The sequence below is a fragment of the Metopolophium dirhodum genome, chromosome 4 (genome assembly GCF_019925205.1).
Source record: "Metopolophium dirhodum isolate CAU chromosome 4, ASM1992520v1, whole genome shotgun sequence".
Taxonomy (NCBI): Eukaryota; Metazoa; Arthropoda; class Insecta; order Hemiptera; family Aphididae; genus Metopolophium; species Metopolophium dirhodum.
In genome coordinates, this window is record NC_083563.1 from 12,262,605 (window position 1) to 12,275,568 (window position 12,964).

General features: G+C 33.3%; 1 pseudogene; it reads right to left on the minus strand.

Moving 5' to 3' along the window:
- Positions 1-8,694: 8,694 nt before the first annotated feature.
- Positions 8,695-10,077, minus strand: LOC132943541 (uncharacterized; annotated as a pseudogene).
- Between the last annotated feature and the right edge of the window lie 2,887 nt (positions 10,078-12,964).

The window sequence follows — 12,964 nt, forward strand, 5'->3', positions numbered from 1 at the left end:
TTTTAACCGGAACCTTACCGAAACCATTTATGATTTTCTTAGGAACCTAAACCGGAACCGGAACCAATATTTGTCAGAAGAGAATTTTTCGGATTTTTTGGTTCTAGTTTTATTTAATTATTTAACATATTTAGGTAGGTAATACATATTAAGTAATATTAGTTGATTCATAAAATTTGGTTGCAAATGTATACTGATCAGTCAACCTATTTTTTAAATACAGAGTATAATATTGTTCGTAAGGTTATTTAAATTTTTTATTACATTGAAATTTACATAAAAAATAAACTATACATTTTGTCTTTTAAACCACCAAAAATAATATTTTTTTAATGTCTATTCTGGATTAAAATTTAAAAGTAAAACAAATTATATTTCAGTCTCTTATTATATTATATATTATGGTCTCGTATTAAATTAGACCAAAAATTTTAAAAATGAATTCAGATTTTGAAACTTAAAAGTTGAAATAAGAAAAAGTAAATTAATCAAAATAACTTTTAGTAGAAAAGTAATTTTGTCATTTTAATTTATACTAAAAATCATCAGTTAAGTATTAAATTAAGTACCTATTTACACAAAATATGATTTGTATAGAAAAAAATCTTTATATAGGTACCTATTTTACAATTTTCATCGACCATCTTGAATCTCAAAATACTTATTCAAGCACCACTTTAAAATGCGAATTTTGGAAGATGCTATCGTAGTACACACTTACTTGGTGGTACGATGGTTTGGTTAGGTAAATTGCAAGCCTCAAGCTATAATTATTTAGGATCTACGTTGGTCAGTCGGTGAGTCAGTCAGGACACTTTCGATTAAATTCTGCCCCCCGGCGTTGCCCGTGAGACATGCTTGCGACTATGGGAGCAGTATATTTTCAGGTAGGCAATTTACCTGTGGTAGATTGCAGACCCTGTGAGGTGCGTACGTATAATTACGAATGTTTTATTAACACGGTGCTATAATTATGATGTGCATATTATGTAGAATAGTAGGTTAGCAGTCATTAGGGACAGCAGTCGACAAATTAACCCTGGGAATGCCATTTTTATTTTTTACCCTACTATAGTTTCAACTAAACATAATATAGGTAGGTACAGGTCTAAAATTATATTATTCAATCATAACCAATAGCAACCTCACAATAAATAAAAGTAAACTATTATTTAGTTTATATTTTTGCTGGACAGATGGCGCAACTGTTTAACTATTGTACTTTTTGCATTTAGATTTCCTACATTCCTGGTGGATTTTCATAAAGTATTCCTTCATACAAACCATGCAACCTTGCACTGACAATTACGAACAGAACAAAAATAAAAATATATACAAATCGATCGAACTGTTTTTCGAGTTTTAGCGAGACTAACGGACAGCTATATACTTTTATATACACAGATTAGATAATTTAAAAAAAGAAAATAGCTTTGCAAGAAAATACTTGTAGATAATTAATTTACCCAAACTTTATAATGTAGATTAGTCTAATTTTGTAGTAATTAATAGTATTTTGAAATGTATAAAAAGAACACAATTTCAAAATGCTCTTAATTTGCTTCAAAATTAAAATATCTAATAAAGTCTTTGGGGGTCCAAGATATCATATTTTCTCAAATAGATAAATTCTATAATAGGGAAATTCAACGATCGTGATAATATATTATACATAACAAATATTACATAATATTGTGTAAAATAAAATCATTAGTGATTTAGACTATGGGAAAAAAAAAAGAAAAAAAGAACGAACTATACTTATATTATTATCATTTTTCGGACGCAAATGTATTTAAAAAATAACAGATTATTTCATATATTTTTGAAAGTAAGAATGAATAATTACAATTTTAAATTATAAAATATATTGTTACATTTAGAGGGATTTACATGCTTGAGCTGTAGCCTGTAACTACTCGGAACTGCCGGAGATATTTACATTAACCATAGAAGGTGGAGACGGTGAAGTGCGATGGAATGTAAAAAATTGAGTGATTTCTTGTTGGATAGGAAGAAATACGGAAGGAGATTGATACGAGTAGCTCGGGAGCATTAACAGTATCACTAGAAGGTAATGATAAAAATGAAATATCGGTATGAATACGTCTAGAAATGAGGGTTTAGGAATGCTTAGGAAGGGAGGAAATAGTAAAATAATCATAAGAGGGGAGTTGTATATGGTACGACCAAAGGCAGATTAGGATAAAATATGGTTTTATTAGGTTCTATTTCCAAAAATCCTCAAGGAAATATTTATTTTAATTTTCAATAGTTAAGTGTTTTTGTACGGCGTTATAGATAGGCTATTTACTCATACTCCTGTCGTTAGTATAACGGTAGTCTGGAAAGAAGGGGTTGAACTTAAGTGTACCCGGGTGCCTAGATTATTATTAATTTACCAAAGGCAAATTTAGGATTTTCGTTTTACTACACGTAATATTTATTATATAAAAAAATGCATTTGGTGTCCAGCCTCCAGTTTATCTCCAAGATGCAAAGTTTACATCAAAATACATAATAAAAATAGGTATACATTATTTAGTTAATGGTTATAAATTATAATATAAATCCCAAATATTGACAATTACGTGGAAATATATTCTCACTTAGTTTATAACAAAATAAATCGTAACTAATCGAAAAAAGTTGTCACAATAAATACAAAAATAGGCACTCCCCCATATCGATTTAAGTAGTTTTTTAATTTCTACCCAATCGTTACCTATGATTAATTATTGATCTTGGTTAATTCAGAGAAATAAAATATGCACTCCTTATGATCTATAACTATAGGCACCTAATGGAGTATATAATGTTAATATGCTACTAATATCATACTAATCTTAAACCATTCAATATATTTTATGTATAGGAACTTACTGTGAAAGTATCGTCAAAAGGTATTAAAAATGTTATATTACCTTTCAACTCAGTTATACTTGACATTTTTTTTACTCAAAAAATAATTAAATTTAAGTGAATGGTTTCAACAACAGTACGATATTCACCTTGTAATAAGAATAATATAAGTACACATTTGACTTATGTAAAATCATCATAATTCAATTAGATATGTATATATCAATGCTAATCATTGAAAATATTATGTAATGTGTTTGATAAATCAAGCAGATTATTAATTTCCCACCGGGAAGTTCGGCATAAAACGGTTTTGTGAATGAATTAATGAAAAAAAAAACCCGACAAGTACTAACATTTTTATTATTATCATTTTGTCTATGTTACTCAATTTCATCCATGATATTATTAGGTATTTCATAAGAATGCATAGCAGTCATGAGTTATAAAACGTGTTGATATATTTAAATGGATGACATGCTTGAACTGTAACCTTTAGAAACGTCCGGTAGTATTTACGTAATTATTCACAGATTTATATAATTAACTAGATTGCTAACTGGCTTACATACAGCCCTTGTATTTCATTGAAGCCAACAATCCAACATTTTAATCGAGGCCAGAACACCATATTGGCTATTATTTATATTGTTAGCAAATCGGTTTTTTCTTACTTATAAATATATGTCAACATATTCATGTAATTCAACTATTAAATATAAGATATGAATAAAAACAGGTAATCGTCAGTCCGGAAACCAACCGCTACAAACAGCACGAGGCCACCAGAACTCTGAAGGCGGCAGAGCGAGGGCAGGTTCAGGGGACCGCTGGTGACACCAGGCCGGTGTTCCCGCGCCCTCACGGGTAAAGCGCCCGCCGGTCGGGGAGGGACTGGTGGGCCCCTGGAGTGGTCTGACCTAGGTTGCTGAAAGGGCATCGAGGTAACCTCGTGAAGACTTACTGACACGCCCACCCACCTGGCAAGGACGGCCCAACCGGGTCACGACGAGTCAGGCGGGTTGACCGACCATTACGAGTACACACCTGCTACCGACAACGCTAAGACGGGTCACGTTGAGAAACTGGCTGACCAATCTGGTCCAGGAAAGGGGCAGGCGGGGTACGGTCTTAACGAAGCTAGCCCTAGAGCTTCGAGTTAACTGAACTGTAATCACAAGGGCTCGGGGCAGGTCAAGCTTGGTGCTAGCTAAATGATCAAGGACCTCCGAGTACCCTAGGCCACCTGTACCTAACCAGGGTGGCAACCCGGTGGTTTAGAGCACGCTAAGTCACAAAAGGTCTGAAATGGGTAGGAAGGCGGGGGGGGGGGGCGCCCAAACAAGGCTACACCCTTTAGCGCCCTCACGAAATGCTTACTCATGATTGTGCAGAATCAAGCGAAGCAAAAAAGAGCCGCGGGATTGAGACCGCGGCTGACGATGTTCTGCCTGGGCACAGGACTGGGTGGATGACGAACGGCCGGAAGGCGTCTTCGCACCCCCGGGTTACCTAAGGACCCCGTCCCGATCTAAACGCCAGTGGAGGGCGCATCTCCAAACCGAGCTTCCCGGGGTAATAGGAAGCACCAGTAGGTGGTCTCAGATACTTACCGGTGGTGACGGCGAAGGGTCATCAATGAAGGAAAAGAGGACTGGATAGGCAGTTTCAAGCAGACCAGCTACTCCAACAGTATACCCCAGAGTTGGGCAGCTTGCCAAGCGCAGGTCCTTTTGGATGGCAGAGCATCTGCTTACACATACGACTGCCCGACCGTCAGCTACGAAAAAGCTCCGCGCTCAAGGTGCAAGCGTTCGGAGTGGACCGAATCGCAGAGCGCGGTCTCACGGGAAAAAACAATAACCGTGTTCCAGGCGTATCAACGTACTGAGGAAGGGCAGACCTGGTAGGCACGTCAAATGACCTCGACGTGGGTCCCCGAATAAGGGCGACCGAGGTGATGGAGGGCACCTTCCTTTTCCGCACGGGAACAAACTATCCGAGTGGGGGTACCATACCACCTGCGACAAACCAGTGGGCTTGGGCAAGAGGCGCCAGCTCGCGACGGGCGAGCACACGCGGACCTCCGTGGGCGCACTGGCGCGTCTAGCACGAACCTGACTGAGAGCACACGGGCCCGACCAACTCGTGTGCGAATACGTGCAAGGTGGAAGTCTGGCTGGGGGACACCCACCGACAAGCACTCAAACCCGAGCATTCGGTACGGACCCGGCAAAAGAAAACCGTACCACTCAAAAAAGGTCGCACCGCGACGGCGTAAAAACTGTCCCGGTGCCGATGCTAGTGGGAAAAGAGTCGTTGTGAGTACTCTGGATAATGGATCCTTCAATCTCATCCCGCGGGCGACGAGGGCAGCCCCACTGAAAACCCGACTTTGCTAACGCCCGAACGGTATCAGTGCCCGTCGAGCTATGTGGCGTGCGTCCAGCCGACGCGCGCGTGTACCTCGCGTGCTCGCGCTCGCCGGCCGCGCGTTCGCGAAATATGTGGATGGCCTCGCGGAGGCTGTCGGGAGTAGCGCCTTAGTAGAAGGGGAGCTATTTGACTGGGTCGAATCCAGCGCTCGCTGACGCGGTTATACGAAACCCACCGATCTATCTCTCTTTATCGTCAGAGTCTACCTCCTCATCAGAGTTAACCTCTTTATCACCAGAGTTGACCTCTTTTTCATCAGAGTCGATCTCATTTTCATCAGCGTTGTCCTTTTTCTTCTCAGAGTGAACCCTTTTTCATCAGAATCTACCTCTTTCTCATCAGAGTTGACCACTTTTTCATTCTTCAGAGTCTACCTCCTTCTCATCAGAGTTGACCTCTTTTTCATCAGAGTTGTCCTTTTTCTAATCAGGGTCGACCTCTTTCTCATCAGAGTTGACCTCATTTTCATGAGCGTTGTCCTTTTTATCTTCAGATTCTACCTCTTTATATTCAGAGTCTACCTCCTCATCAGAGTTGACCTCTTTATCACCAGAGTTGACCTCATTTTCAACAGGGCCGACCTCATTTTTATCAGAGTTGTCCTCTTTCACATCAGAGCTGACCTCTTTTTCATCAGAGTCAACCTCTTTTTCATCAGAGTTGTCCTTTTTCTAATTAGAGTCTACCTCCTTCTCATCAGAATCGACCTCATTTTCATCAGAGTTATACTTTTTCTCATCAGAGTCGATCTCATTTTCATCAGAGTTGTCCTCTTTCTCATCAGGGTCGACCCCAGTTTTATCAGAGTTGACCTCTTTTTCATCAGAGTTGTCCTTTTTCTAATCAGAGTCTACCTTCTTCTCATCAGAGTTGACCTCATTTTCAACAGGGTCGACCTCATTTTCATCAGCGTTGTCCTTTTTCTTTTCAGAGTCGACCCCTTTTTCATCAGAGTAGATATCATTTTCATCAGAATTGTTGTCCTATTTCCCATCAGAGTCTACCTCTTTCTCATCAGAGTTTACCTCTTTTTCATCAGAGTTGTCCTTTTTCTCATCAGAGTCTACCTCCTTATCATCAGAATCGACCTCATTTTCATCAGAGTTATACTTTTTCTCACCAGAGTCTATCTCATTTTCATCAGAGTTGTCCTCTTTCTCATCAGAGTCGACCTCAGTTTTATCAGAGTTGACCTCTTTTTCATCAGAGTTGTCCTTTTTCTTATCAGACAACCTTCTTCTCATCAGAATCGACCTCATTTCCATCAGAGTTATCCTTTATCTCATCAGAGCTGACCTCTTTTTCATCAGAGTCGACCTCATTTTCACGAGCGTTGTCCTTTTTCTCTTCAGAGTCTACCTCCTCATCAGAGTTGAACTCTTTATCATCAAAGTCGACCCTTTATTTCATTAGAGTTATCCTTTTTTTATTCCTAGTTTTCGTCAGTTTTTGTTTTTTTGACGATGCGCGATGTTATTATTTTACTGAATGTTGAATGTTGAATTATTTATAAATCAAATATAATATCTATTTTATGTGGTTTTGAATATAAGTCAGCTGCATCCCAAGTATCATTACACTCTTGGGATTAATTTTGTACATAAATCTTTATTTGCGGTCCTTGTTTTTATTATTCATCTTTTTGTTTTTTTAGACCCTGTCTTCTGCCCATTTGCTCGTATGAGTCTTGATTTAGGATTTCCATGTTGTTTTATATAAAATAATGTTTATAATGTGTATATTAACATGTTTTCAGTTGTTAAATATGAATATTGATATTTGATAATCTCAAGAGGTAGTATGGTACCACGGAATAAATATTCTGTAATAATACTGTGATCATTGATAATACTTCAGGGCTTCAGATAAAATGGCGGAAGTTCACTTCACATAATATCATCCCTAGTTAGCTAGCAATATAGTTTATTATATTATATATCGAAATATAATGAATAATAATGATACTATTATAATGAATTAATTATATTTAATCGGAAATCGGAAAAAAGTAATGTGAATCCGGAAATTGTGGATTTTATCTGAATGATAAAAAAAGAACTATGTATTTAATATAAGGTAAATTTCAAAAAAAAAATATAATTGTAGATTTTTATATACAGTTTCTAATACAATTATTATTTCTCTGTGGTTACAGAAAACATGATAAATATCTAACATAACCGAACTCGTAATGAATAAATTATTATGTTGTTGACTGTTGAGTTTAAAACAAAATTAAAACCATGACAAAATAGATACCAGTTGTTGGGTATCATTATGTACATACCTATTTCCTATGTTATTTCTTGTATGATTACAACGTAATGTGTTCCTAAAATATTAGATTATTTAATGTGACATTGAAATTTATTATTTTAGCAACCAAAATATCGGTTACAAAATATAACAACCTGTAACGAGTAATACGTTATTATAGCAATGCTTGAATTGGGAAACAATTAAAAAAGGATGCAAAAGTGTGAAAATATGAGCGTAACTGTCTATTGAAATATCTTATTGATTTGTACATAATTAGAAAGGACTAGCATAAATATTTTCTAAAAAGAAAAGGGACTCCGCCTAAAGTGGATTAATGTAATCAATTTATACAAAATCCTATTCTAACCTAACCGTACTAAAATCCGATGAATAAAAAAAAATATATCTTCTAAGTATATCTTCTTCCCAGAGGTCCAATCTACCCACAAACATTAATTAAGATATAAATATCTAACTATATTAAATACAAACTGACTAAACTCTGGAACTACTTATCAGATCTTCTTGTATATATTATAAATGTCTTGATTTTTTTTTTTAACGAAAGAGTATTTCACGGAGAAGGTTTATATAAAGGAAAATTTTAGGAAAATCCACCTGTGTATAATATATTAGTTGCTATTGGTTAATCGGACATATTTGTTGATTTGTATTATTTTCTTTTGTCAATATACATATAAGATCTGATAAGTAGTTCCAGAGTTTAGTCTGTATAGTTATATTCTGTGTATTTATATAGTTAGTTGGTAGATTAGACCTGGAATTTTGAGATTTACGAAAGAAATGTGTATTTATTAATGGTTGCTATAGGTTATAGGAGTTGAGAATAATACTGATTTATTATTATTATTTATTATTACGTAACAGGCCATTATTTATAATAATTGATAACTCCTTTGTTTATTAATTTAGAGAATCGATCAAATGCCATAACCTTCTCCGCAATGAGCTCTTCAGTTTAAAAAAAAAATCATAACGTTCGGTTTAGTAGTTTCCGAGAACATAGGCCTCAAAGGTTTTCATTTTCACATTTATATATAAAGATAGGTACCTCCTACTACTTCAACTATTTTCAAGTATTAAAATATAATATAACACATTTACATCAATATATGGTTATTGAAAACTATTTTTATACATTACCGCTGGTACTGGACAGGTAGCATTTGAAATGTTAAAATCCTTGGTAATTGTAAGCCATACATTTCGTCCTAGATTTTTTAATGCACTATATGCCTTTTTTGTTATGTAAGTGTTTGAATTTGGTATCTACCCACCAGTTGAACCCCAAGACGCAAAGTGTATATCAAGCTGCAAATAAATAATATTTTACTTTAAGTAACATTAAGAATTAATAGTTACACATCAAGTTGAAATTAAAATTTTTCCAACTTGTAAACTATTTATAATATATTATAACCATAATATCTTTACCGAGACTTGGCAACTAAAGACACTTATTTTGTGATAACACTATAATTTAAATATTGATTAATATAATTTAAATATTTCGTTGATGTTGATGGTGGGTAATTTTTATTTAGTATAATCATTCTTTGATCACTGATCAAAATAAGTGATATCGGTCATTTCATAGAATTAAAACAATAAATATGCTCTCATTTCCATCTAACTCAGTTGTATGCTATAACCTCTTTTTGATCCACGACATCCAAATTTATTTATTGAGATAAGGCAACCCCAGGGGGCCCCTACCAATATTACATAAGTATTTAGTATTTGTGCAATATTTATTTTGGTATAAATGAAATCATTAATTTTATGCAAATTGAATGTTTAGTTTAATTAGTTCTCATTCACCGATGGCACGAAATTATTGTATGTAATAAAAACTAATATACGGAGGTATAGTTTATTACATTTTCATTTGTTGATTAATTATTGACGATCCCCTATTAAAATGTCCACGGGTTGTGTGCCACTCATCCAACTACTTACTAAGTAATGCAATGAATCTTCCATTTACCAAAATATTTTTGAAAATCACACAGACAAATGTATATACTTAACATGTATATTTGACAAAGAAAATTTCACTATGGTAAAACTTTTTTCGTTACCTTATAATCATGGGACTCCGTAATATGGAAGCCTCAAAATATTATAAAAATATTAAATTATTCAATATACCTACATACTGTAAGAGTATCGTCAAAAGGTATCAAATATGTTACATTTCCTTTTAATTCAGAAATAATTGCTGTATTTTTATTGAAATAATTATTCAATTGCAATGAATAGTTTGTTGTTGAATCGCAAGGATATAGTTTATCAAATACCGTACGATATTTTCCCTGCAATAAAAATAATAAATAAATAAATTATGCACATCAACGATGATCATAAACAATGACCTGCCATATGACTAATGAAACAAGAAGATTGTTCATTTACCATAGGTAAGTTAGGCATAAAACGGGTGTGTGATTGTATCAAAGAGAAAAATCCATGAAGAATGAACACTTTAATTATTATCATTTTGTCGATGATAGGTAGGTAGTTAAACCTACTTTATTTCAACAACGATCGAGTATTATATAAATTTTCAACAGTAATATTGAATAACAGTCATAATTTATAAAATGTATTGATACATTTTGAAGGATTGACATGCTTGAGTTATAACCTCTAAATTTTGCCGGAAGTATTTATTTAATTATATTTAACAGGAAAAATTAAATTAAGTTTGTCCGGAAATTATACATTTTATATGACAGTTGATTTTGTCATGTAGTCAACTTCCAGAGTTCTAAACTACATTCTTAGTAATAAATCTACGTTAGTAAGATTAAGACATAGATTTGTTAAATGTATTAACATAATATTTTAACGCACATTTTCAGCATCATTACCTAAATTTCATGGCATAATTGGCTGATAATTATTATTTTTTTATTGAAACAAACTTTGCGATATAGCCATACATTTCCTTGATATATTTAATAATATTATGTTCTATTCATTTAAATTTAATTTAATGAAACAATATCATTCTAATAGATTTTAAGGGTATGAAACTACATATCGCCATAATCTAATAAAAAATATCAGAAAATGTTTAGACCTGCTGCAGTACCAAACAATAGTTGGTGAAATAAATTCTGTATAAGTATGTAATTCACGACTAAAAATAAGATATTATTTATTTTCAATTATTATTGATATATGTATTTCGATAAGATATATTATTATGATACGTTTGAGTGATGACCTCGAACTGCGATTAACCATAATCTGCAGTGTTTCAAAATACTATAATAAATTATTTATACAAAAACACCTAAACAATGGGAATTTGTACGTCATCACATTTTCATACTTTTCGACGTATTGTAAATTGTCTCATTACTCGATGTACATTGTTCATAATATATGATTTGAAAAAATACTTTGAAAATTTGGTAAAATTATAGTTTATCAATACAAATGGTATTTACTCATTATTTTTTAAATTTAAATTGATATATTACGACGTATGGCCTCAACTATGGATTGATGATGGCCTCAACTACGAACAAGCATAATTAGTGTTACATTAGGCTATAAACATACCTATACAAAAGATATTTGTTTGTCATTACGTTTTTGTAATTTTAAATGTAATGTTAATATTTTCACATTACTCAATGTATATTGTGTTACCGGAAAATATGATGATTTAGGAATTGTCGTGATTACCTAGTTATTGTTGACAATGACTGGAAAGGATAGGCAATGACGGATATTTCTTAGTTTTATCCACATTTTCGTATAATATTAGGCAATGTTATAAAGCCGTATTAAAACAAATATAAACACCTTTATCAGTGATCGGTTTGATTTAAGCTATTTTGGCTATTCAAGGCAGTGGGTGACTGTTATGGATAGTGTTACATTTGAATTCAATGATATAATATCATTGTATACGAAAAACGATTCCAAGTGGAGACGATTTGACAGCCTAGGATATTGTACACTATACTTATATTGATATTATTAAATATTATTAATACCGTAGCCGGTTAAGTTGAGTTATTATTATTTGTTTATTATCATATTTGTATATAATAATACATTTTAGACGTTTCAATTACCCACGAATAATATTTTTAAAATAGGTATATAAATTACAAGCTACAACGAATTATGAACGATATTTCAAAAAATTAATTGCCGAAAATCTTAGTTTTTAACTGAAAATGACAGAGAAGTCTGAATTTGGCGGTCAGTCTTATTTTTAAGTTATATTATAGCTAATTGAACTTTTTGGTATTTTCATATAATATATCCGGTGTAGTCACTCGCACACTGCGCTTGCTCGAACAATTAAAATCAAAAACATCCCTCGACTTGTTATGTAAATCCACCATTTATTTTTGCATCATCAATTTTAAAACGTTGATTTACCTAGATTAAAAAAAAAAAAATTAATTTGTTATACTTAAGCTCGGTAAACTTTAAGCGTTGTACGGGTGCGTAAAACACCGAAAATCGTGAACTTCGTAAGGCTGTACCATATATTATACCAATGGCTTCCCGGTAGTAGAGTTTTGGACAAGTACCTATAATACCTATATAGGTAACTTATAATAATTCATATTGTAAATTAATTAGGTACCAAAAAAATATAACTTCTCAAACACTGTGTCTATTGACACTGCCGGGAGAATGTATTAGAATGTCTATAAACTTACGGACCAGTTTGTATAGTTAAATTTGGCATGCGAACTATAATTGAAATAGAAAACCAGAATAGGTGCATTGCAGATGACAAAGATTTCTGTAAAAGAACATACGATTTATCAATATACCGTATAGGTACTGATAATACTGATAGTACTAGATAATACTATAATATATAAGTTCTATGGATTTATCATAATAAACAATATATTTTTAATATCTATGGCAATCGTCAATTGTCGAAATTCGTCGGCGACAGTTAACAATTCTAATAATTTCAGCAAATACTATTGTATTATAAATATAATATATTGTATATTTTGATTTCAGTGAACAAAAAAATAATAAGCCACTAATATAAACGGACAGTTCGTTAAACCGTACATATTATAATGTAAGTTTTAATACAAACTCGCAAATTTCATTATGATCAGGTTATTTGCATAAAGTATTTCGATACTTTCAAGTTTCAGTTCATCGGAGTGAGATGATTAGATGGAGATGGATGAAGATAGCTGTTTCTTCGGCGATGGCGGCACTCTAGCTACGTTTCACCGGAAGAGTAGATGTTTACGAGTAAGTTTGTTTTCATATTATTATCTACTATTTTACATTTACTTTTTAGACTTAAATTAGGCGTAAAATAGGAATTATTCTTGTTTTTTTAAATAATTTTTTCGAAAAATATATTATGTAACATGTA